Below are 10,406 nucleotides of genomic sequence, written 5' to 3' on the forward strand. Positions count from 1 at the left end.
TATTATTTTATAGTTTGTTTTCTAATTGATTTTGTTTTGTTCTTGTCAAGTTTTATTTAATATTTAGTTTTAGTTTATTTTCATATTTTATTTAATTTTATAGTTTAGCTTTATTTAATTTTTCGTTTTTTAGTTTGTCCTAAATTTATTTTAGTTTATTTAGTTTCATTATATTATTTATTTTATTTTATTTCTCCCTAGGTTTGGTTGTTTGTGTAGGTTTGCATCCAATGATTGGGTTCGAACATCACAAAGAGTGTTTGGGTTGAGGCAAGTGTTTCAATTTGAGGTCGTGTCCGAAGCCCCTAGCTCGAGGCACAAAATTTAAGCAAGGAAACAATGCCTATGCTGCCAGCTTATCCTATACCCCACCAAAACCTTATCCTCCACCACAACAACACCCCAATTATCCCCTGCTCCAGTTCACCTGCTCACCACCACAACGACACCACATTCATACCCCTGCAGCCGCGCACAGTCAACAGCAAAACCAGCAAACGACCGTAAACGCTCCTTTGTGACCATCATTCCCTGCTCCCTCACAACCCACAAACTGCAAGAGCAGTCCAGCAACCATCCCTCACAGCTCGCAACCACCAATTACCACCTTCATCCACCCAAACCGAGCATCAACCAACACCACCGTAGCCCTGCTCAGCCCCTGCTACAAGTCGCACACACCTGACCACCTTCGCCACTTCACCGGCTCGCCACCAACAACCAAATCAACCACCACGCGCAGCTCTTCACCTTAGTTCCGCACCTGCAGCCAGCACCTCGCAAAACCCTCAATTTTGCCCCAATTTGATTGGAGCTATTCGCGGGCGCGCAGCCCTGTGAGAAGACGCGCAATTGAAGTCTTGAAATCAGATTATAGGCAGTAGCAATTGCGCGACCGTTGCGCGATGTATTCGCGGGCGCGCATATATGGGTCAAATCACGAGCTCTGCGCGTGATTGTTAATGAAGATCGATAGTGGTGTTTCCTTGATGCCGATTTTCAATGATGATGAGCGGTGGTGATTCGATGATGATGGTTGTGGGTTTAGTTTGGTGAGGCGTGAAGCAGGGGATCATTCCCCATTTTAAGAGCAGCGAAAATTGAAGAGGAGGAAGATGGGGTCTGACTTGTTTTTAGGGGGATTTGTTTGTTTTCTCCTTTTCTTTTTCTTTTTAACTCCTTTTCTTTATTTATTTTTTTTCTTTTATTTTTCTTATTTTCTTAGCTTTGTATAAATACCCGTTTTTGGATAATTAGAACAAACTATTATTCTATTCTCTTAATTAGTTTTAGGAGAGCTTTTCTCTCTAGATTTGGGTTTAAGGAGGATTAACCTCCATAGTTAGGGTTTTAGAGAGAAAAAGTGAGAGATTTTCAATGGTGGTATTTAGAGCTTGAACATTCAACTTGTGACAATTATTTTGGAGATCTCCTTTTTAAATCAATGAGAATTTCTAACTTTCTCTCCTCTATTTTATTTGCTTTCTTTTGATTATTAATTTAGTTGTTAGTATTGCTTGTTAATCATGTTGATGCTTGGTTATTTGTTTATTAATCTTGTTGTTGACATGATTAGTTAGTAATTCCCCATTAAGGGGATGGTGATAGTTTAGTTGAATCTTGAGCATGTTATAGGGTTTGAAATTGATTTGTTTGTGATTAAAATGCTTTGTCTTCCATGTATTACCAATTATTTCATTTCATTGGCCTATCAATTGTTGTAGTTGGGTTGATTGAACTAGATTATGGCGATAGCGTGATCTAGGAAGTCCATTGAATGATTTTCTTGATTTGTACCTCGATTCGTGTGGCTTATGAAGATAGTGTAAGTTGTGCTTGAGTTGAGAATTCAATTAAACACGATAGGTGGTTAGATTGTGCTTTAAAAGTGTTTTATTTCTTGTTTTAGCATCTTTAGACTTAAGTTTACTTATCCCCTATTCCTGACTAGCTTAGTTAGTGGTAATATTTGGTAGTACTTAACCGTTTCCTGTGGTTCGACCCCTATTCTTTCCATATACTTGTATTAGGTTAGTTGAGTGTTATAAATTGTATTTGATTAGAAGTGTTTTAGTTTCAACAACTAAAATATCATCATACATTTAACATGAATAATTGGATCAAAACACAAAGCTAAAGAACCCAGAAACCCTAACCTCGAATTTGTGAATTTTAATCGATAATTGATTCAAGTTTGTTGTTGTTGTATTTGGTTCAAATTGACAGCAGCGGGGATGGTGGTTGTGCTTGGTTCTGCCAATTTCCGACGGAGGGCAGCGGTGGCCGATCGATACTTGCATGGTTCAAATTAGCGGCAGCGATGTTGGTTGTTCTTGGTGGTTGTTGAGAAGCACGTAATTGTGCAATGGTAGTTGCTGAGAAGAGGAAGAAGACTGAGAAATGAGCAGAGGAAGAAGAACTAGAGATGAGAGAAAAAGAGAAAGAACAAGAAAGGCGGATGAGAGAGAAAAGGGGGGTTAAGGGTTTTTTTTTAATTCGCACTAGTTTGAACCGGTGCTATGAACTTAATTTTGCATCAGTTTGGTTTAAACCAGTGCGATTTCTCTTACATTAAATCCCGCCTTTTTTTTTGTATCGGTTTTTAAAAATCGGTACGCATTTGTGTTTTTCTACTAGTGTGATAAGGTTCAACCCCTTCTCCTTTACTCTTTTTACTGCTTTTCTCAGGTAAATTCTTATCTACTGACCCTTTTCTTTTACCAACAACCGCTTTCTGGCTTTTATCACCAACATTTACACCTTCCACCCCTAGAAGGTCATGTGTAATTTCCTTCATTGTAAGCTGCAACAGAAAACATAAAATGTAAGAATACTGTTTAATCCCCACAATTGTAAACAAAAACACAAAACACACAGTTACTCACCCCCAGCTTTGACCTACTACCTACCGCTACACTAGAAGTACCACCTCTTTTTCGTCCCATTTGACTTACTGCATGATAAACAAGGTTTATTATAAGCACCAATAATTACAACAGGTTTAGTTCCACTCAAATTCTTAGTTTGTTAGTTATATAAATATAAAATTTTGTACAATTCATTAACGAAAAATATTGTGTAGAACGGACTCAGGTGAGTCCGTTCTATTATTCAGCCGCGCGCGGTCCGTATACTTAAAGTTCGGCCCACACGCGGCCCGTCATTTAAATATCCATGTAATTAAAAAAAAAAAACAAAACCAAAACCAACGTTCGTCTTTCTCCTTCTTCTTCTTACTAACGTTTACTCCATTTTCATCAGTTACACTCCATTTTCGTGATAGGAATGGTGTTCTTCGAACAAGTGTATTATTCCGATAGAGGGTTCAGAGTTATTAGAAAGCTAATTATTCAGTGAGGTCAAGTGAATTGCCTAGTTGGAGGCCGCTTCCGATCAGTAATATTAATGTAAAATTAATATTACAGCTTAATCTCGACTAAACCCTTCAGGTCACACCCAAGCAACTAACGATCCGACACGACGAATTAATCCGGAAGGAATTAATGAGTCACTCGAGTATTATGAACATAGACGTCGAAAATCAAGCTAGGAGCGTCGAGACCGAGCGTTGAAAGTCGAGTCGAATTAATAGTAAAACGACGAGACGGTAAAAATCAATTAATCAACAAATTACCAAAATACCCCTAGCATCGGAATGCCCCGAGCAAAGCCGAGTGCTAGGGGAAATGGTACTAGCATACGCACCAAAACAAGCCAAGGGTGATGGGTGCACATGGCTAGGAGGTAGCTAGCGCATTGCTAGCAAATGCTAGCAGCACCAACCACGCATAAGCAACAGCAGCAGCCCGCATTGCATGCGTTACTTGCTGCGCGCATGTGCGGGCTGGTGCGAGGTCAGTACGCTACTGTTGGCGTGCCAAGCAAGAAGCGCCCAAAAGTAGCCCGCTAGCAAGCGTGGCATGCTTGATGGGACGCGCATGCTAGCAACCAGCCAGCATCCCAGCTAAGGGGCCAAGCGCCAGCAAGGCAGCCTTAGCGCCCAAGGCTGGGTGCGCTACATGGCGCTGCGTGGTTGGCTCCAGGTGTGAGTGAGTGTGGCGGTTTGGGGAAGCTTGGGGAGGAAGGAAATGGTCCCCTCCCCTTGTGGTCCTCACCTACCCCATCCCTCCTTGTTGCCACTTGTTGATTAATTATTGCCTTGCTATTTTTCTTTTGTTTTTGAATTAAAAATAAAATGGAAAATGATTTTTACCAACTCTCCCACATTGATGGGAGAGTGGAATGTTTTCTTAGAATTCTCTACAAATACCCATGTATTGGGACTTGAGAATTTCACTTGAGTTTGAACTCAAAAAGGCATCTCTATAATAGTGAGAAAACCTTTAAGTTCACATAAAAACTCGAGTAGTTGTTTTTGGTCCGAACTCGGCTAAACTCCGAGTTAGAGAACGTTCGGGTCATTGTTGCGGGTGGACTATCATTGTTATTTATGTCTTTTAGTTATATTAATTTTGAGCGGGTCTTGGGGTCGGGTTTTGTTTCGCGAAAAGTCGGACTTTCCGAAACCCAACAGCAGTATCGGAGCCTTGCTCATTTATTTTTGTAACTAAAATTTTCAAGGTATTTAAAATGGATTTAATTTCTGGTTGTTATTGCTAATTAGATTAGTAGCTCAATTTTATTAATTTTAATCTCGTTTTATTTAGAATTTTGGCTTCATAACCCATATTTTTGCCCAAGACTACTGAATTTTGGGTAGAATCGATATTCTAGAAACATTATGATCCTTTTAAGATTGCTAGAAAGCCAAATTCTGCCCAGAAATGCCTGTTTCAAGGGATTTTTCATTTTGACGAAAATTTTTAAATCTTTTAAATCTTGAATCTTAATGGCATATTAATTGTGATTATGCATTTGGTTATTTACTTTATATTTCTGCAATTTTAGACCACTTTTGAGCATGATTACTTGGTAGTAATTAGTGCTTAATGGTTGGCTCAAATTTTTCACATAATTGCAAATAAATTGCTTTGAGTGTGAAAAGTTTGTGTTTTGAGGCTCTTAAGTACTAAAGATCCAATCTTTAATTATTTTAAGTGATTGGAACTTTGTGTTACTAAATTCCATGTATGTTTATTGAACTTTCTTGATTAATCATTTATTAAGTTTATTAGAATCTTAAAGTTTCAAACTTGTGATTGAATATTAATTAATCTTCATATTGGAAGATGTAATTTTTTAATGATTCACAAGTTAAAGTTGGAATCTTTCATTGAATATTTATGTTCATTATTCCAACTCCCTTTTAATTTTGTCAAAATCTCATGATTAATTTATGTTGGTTAAATTATTAGTGAAAGTAGCCCTTCATTTTGTTGCACCAAGTTAAACCAAAATTTTATTTAAAGATTGGTTCTTGGATTTAATTTTTGTTATGCACATGAATGAATTTTATTAGATTTATTTTAATTTTCATTTTGCTGAAAATATTGATTCTAAAATTAATTTAGAATTCATAATAATTGTCACACAAAATCGGGAATTTTTTTCCCGAGGCATGAGAACACAAATCTAGGCTTAAGAACCCAAGCATACTTTCGGCCAGCCGGGCTGCTAGCACAGCCCACATGGGGCTGTCGAGGCTGCTGGGCGCCTGTATGTGTGTGCGTGCATGGTGTGCGTAGGTAGCAACAAGCGCGTGCTGTGCGCGCTATGCGTGTAGTGCATGTGCTATGTGTGGGGGAGCATGGTTGTGTGTGCAGCCTTGGTGTGATGCCAAGGGAGGCAGCCAAGTGCATGCTGCCTCGCACCTTGCAACCAGTAGCAAACGCTGCTAGGCTGCCCATGGGAGCACCTAGCAGTGCTACGTTGGTGTGGTGCGAGCGCACGTACTACGCTGCATTGCCCCGAGCTGCAAGGCAGCCGTGGCTAGCATTGGCGGCTGCCGCTTGCATGCGGTCGGCTTTGTAATTTTGCATTTTTGCCTTTTTAATTATTTTATTTAATTTTATTAATTTTTGGAGGCTATGCCTCGGGTTTTGAGCGACACTTGCAAATTTTTTAATTTGAAAATATTGGGTTTACCAACTTAATTAATCGGATTAATTAAGTTGAATGCGGAATTTAGTGGGAGTTTCATTATTTTAATTGCGCTTAATCACATAATCGGTTAACAACTTTGACTAGTTTTAATTAGGCGCGTTAATCGGATTAACCACCTAAGTTAGTTAATAGTTTACGCGTTTTATGCATTATTACTTGTTTTCATTGTAAAATGCATGGGTCATTCACATATAGTGAATGAATGAATGGAATGTATATTCTCTCACAGGTTTTATAAAAATGGCAACTAGTGGGGCCCGATTAGGATAGAAAATACGGACTGCGTTCCGTCATGTATTTTTGTAAATCTAATACGGTCTACCGTTGCGTATTTTTGTACCTTAATATTTAGATTAGTCCTAATCGTAGATACTAGTAGTTGCATTATTTTGATTATGTCTTGAACGAAGCCATGAAGTTGTAAATCAAGACCCTTGAAGACTTGAAGACTCAATGGGTCATGCTAGTTGCAAAATGCATCATTTACTTATGTTTCCGATATATATTTATGCTTATATATATGAATAATATGTTAGATGCATGTTTAGGATTTCGAATGTGTGACGATTAATTAAGTTCAGTTAAATCAACCAACATAGAAACCCTAGGTTCCTAAAATATTGAGTAAAACTTGCCATTTCAAAACAACACTTACCGAACTATTAAGAATAGTGATGGGCTATGCCAAAGCAAGGCATTACTACTTTCCTAGGAACGTAAGGTATGTTGATGGGTTTGACAAAGCAAGACATCATAATACAAGTTGGTTTTGGTTAGACTCAACGATATGAGTGATGGAGTCCTAACATGTTGTGGCAAAGGGGATAAATTGTTGAGAGAGCATTAGATGCGGCGATTTATCTAACCAAGAGTGGCTTGGAGCCATTAGCAAAGAGTTGCTTACCTTAGAGTAATAAGTGTTAAGACAAGCCAAAGCATGCTTAACTACTCATTGGTTCTTTGGATCTTGAATCGACTTATTCTCACCAAATAGGGACAAATTTATTGTGTGAATAAGACGTTTAAATAAGTTTGATATAAATGCATGAATTCAATCTTATTTAAGTATTATGAATGGTTTTTCATTTCAAATTCTTTCAATTGTAGAACCATGTCTTCAACTAATACCGACAACAACTACATGTGCCCGGAACTCCCGGAGAAATTGGCATTTTATCTCAATTAGACCAATTTTAAGGAATGGGAAGAAGAACTCTGGAAAACTCTTCGGAATTGTTCCATGCAGTACATTCTTGACACTCCCATTCCAAGATTCTTTGCCAAGGGGATAATGAGTGATGAGACTCATGAGACTTGGTCCTTGGATTGTGACAAGGTCACACTTTTGATGAGGAATTCCCTTCTGGAGGATTGGAAGCGAAGATTCACCTCATACCTTCCAGACATGCTTCATAATAGTCTTAAGGAGCTTGTCACTATGTCTTCTGATACAAAGGACTTGAATGTTCATAACTTAACCAAGTCGTTCATGAACATGAAGATTAAGATCCCGGATGAAGGTTTCCTTGTGATGAGTGTTATTTATGGCACTCATTTAGCCTCTTTTAGGATGAATTTTGATTGCTTTTATAGCTCTTTTATCTCTTTTTCTTTAGTTTTACTTGTTATTTCTCTAGTTTGTATTTTCCTTAGTTGTTTTCCCATTTTCTTGCATTTCTTAGTTTATTTTGCCTTTTCTCCTTTATTTGTTTGCTTCTCTTTGATTTCAGGAGATTGGTGATGTTTAAAGGGCTTAATGGATTTTTCTCGGGGTTTATAAAGCTCAAGTTGCAAGCCGGTCTCTCCCTTTGAAGCTCAAGTGGTAAAGAGTGCAAATTTCAAGTCTTTTAGGCCGCGCTCTTATGTTGCGTGGGCATCAAAAATGGTGTTGAACCCATCGTGGAGGCCTTTGGAAAATGCCACCCCCAACATGTATCAAGTGGAGCGCACGGGAGCATCAACGGACGTATGAGGAAGCCCTCCCCTGCTCCCAGGCGCGAGTGCGCACGAAGATGGTGGGGTCGCGCAGGGCCTGTGCGTGGCAGCGCAGGTGGGAGGTGCGGCCGTGCAGCTGCTCTCCCCCTGTTCCGTATCCATTTCATTGCGGTCGCGCATTTAGAGGAGAGGGAACGCCTATTAGGGTTCTTTTTGGACGTCTAACTAACTTGTCCGTTGTTAGTTTACTATATATAGAATTTCTTCAATTTTAGAGAGAGAATGAATTAGAATTAGACTGGAATTTGTAATAGATTGGATTTTTAGAGAGAAAAACTCAAGATTTTGGGAAATTTTGTTCTTAGATTTTAGAGAGAGAAAGTTGGTAATTGATGATTGCTACATTTTGATCTACATTCACTTTGATATTGATCAAAGTTTTGTAAGAATTCTTTCCTTTTTAATGCAATTTTAGTGTTTGATTCTTGATATACTGTTGAATTTCTATTGTTTGATTCTTGATATATTGTTGAATTTCTATAGTTTGTTTGATTTGATTGTTGATATTTGGACTGAAATGTTGATGATGAAATTGATGATTAGTTTAGTTATGCTTTTCAATTTTACAATGTGTAGTGAGTAGTTCCTTTGCTAGGGATGTGGTGAAGCATGTATGAATGATAAGCTATAGCTAATTTGGGGGTTTTTGATTGATTGGATGATGTGATTAAATTGGTTGATGGAATTTGTGCATGTGTTAGATTTGATGAGGAGTAGCTAACCTTGATTATCAAGCTAGATTGCATAGTAGTTTTCAATGACATGACACATTGATTTGGAAGCTATTATTATCGATTGATCTTGTTTTGCGATTTTCCTTTGAAGTCATTCGTAGAGACATCTAGCTTGACCCTAGGAAATAGCTCATTAAGTGATTTTGATTGCAAATACCGTTTTCCCTCGCATTGCTTGATGGATCAATTTCCCGAAAAGTTAGCAAGTTTATCGTGAATGCACGTGGATCCTAAATCCCTAGTACTTTGATATTGATTTCTATCATTAGCTTTGATTATTTTAACTTGCTAGTTTAGACCAACCCAATTGCTTAAGAATTTAGGATAGCTTAATTTGAGACTTTAGCTTATACCTCATTCCCTTGGGTTCTACCCGGACTTACCCCTATACTTAGGGTTGGGTTTGGTTATAAATTTGGTTTTGATCAGGGGATACTTAAAACTCAACGACCTAGGTTTTCCTCCCGTAAAAAATAACGCCGTTGCCGGGGAATGAAATGGTTATTTTCTATAGTTGATTGAGTCTATTCCATTTTATTTGAAAAATACAAAAAAAAAATTCTTTATTTTAGGCTATATTTGTAGTCGTGCTATTGATATTTTCCTTTGAGATTTGTATGCGTAGGGCACGAGATCGAAATTTAGTGCCATTTGATCCGGAAATTGAGAGGACCATAACAAGGATAAGGGTTGTTAATCGTTCCTCAAGCTCAAGTGCCTCAAGAGAGGGAATCCATCAAGAAGAAGAATAAGAATGAGAAAGCATGGGTGCTAATCCGAGAGTAGCATTGAAGGAGTTGGGAACTCCGGGAGCCTTTCGGTTTGAAAGTGGAATTGGTCCTCCCACGACACCGGCAAATGACTTTGAGATAAGACCGGTGATGATTACTTTAATAGAGAGGCGTCAATTTAGTGGAGCCAAGCATGAGAGTCCCCTCAACCATCATAAGGAGTTTGAGAAGTATTGCAATACTATCAAGGTGAATGGGGTTACTCAAGAGTTCATTCAACTTAAACTTTTCCCTTTTTCTCTTATTGGACGTGCTCTAGAGTGGTTGGACAAAGAGGTGAAACCAAACTCTTTGAGAACATGGAATGAAGTGATTAAGGAGTTTCTATCTCGGTTCTACCCACAAAAGAAGACGGCCGAAGCAAGAGCTCTCATTGAAAGCTTCAAGCAAAAGCCAAATGAAAGTCTTTATGAGGCATGGGAAAGGTATAAGGAATACCAAATAGAGTGCCCACATCATGGGATTCCCACCTATCAAATCATCCAAATCTTCTATGGAGGTCTAAGCCCTCAAGGAAAATCTTGCTCAGATGCCGGTGCCGAAGGCCCTATCATGAACAAAACGGAGGATGAGGTGGTGGATGTAATTGAAGATGTGGTAAGGTATCACATGGATTGGCAAGAAGGTGAGAGAGATTCGACAAGAAAAAGTGGTTCTACGGTGTATTCAATCGACCATCTCAATGCCATCAACAATTTGTCCTCAGAAATTTCAAACTTGGGAAAGGAGATGACCTCGATCAAAGCAGAGCTTGATAGTGCTTCATCACAAGCCCCAATTCTTCCTTTCCATAATAAGGGGAGAGGTACATCTTCTAACTCAA

At 38.6% G+C, this 10,406-nt stretch overlaps 1 pseudogene; it reads right to left on the reverse strand.

Moving 5' to 3' along the window:
- Positions 1-9,949: 9,949 nt before the first annotated feature.
- On the reverse strand, positions 9,950-10,047 carry LOC145587066 (small nucleolar RNA R71; annotated as a pseudogene).
- Between the last annotated feature and the right edge of the window lie 359 nt (positions 10,048-10,406).

The sequence above is a fragment of the Chenopodium album genome, chromosome 16, assembly GCF_948465745.1.
Source record: "Chenopodium album chromosome 16, dcCheAlbu1.1, whole genome shotgun sequence".
NCBI lineage: Eukaryota > Viridiplantae > Streptophyta > Magnoliopsida > Caryophyllales > Amaranthaceae > Chenopodium > Chenopodium album.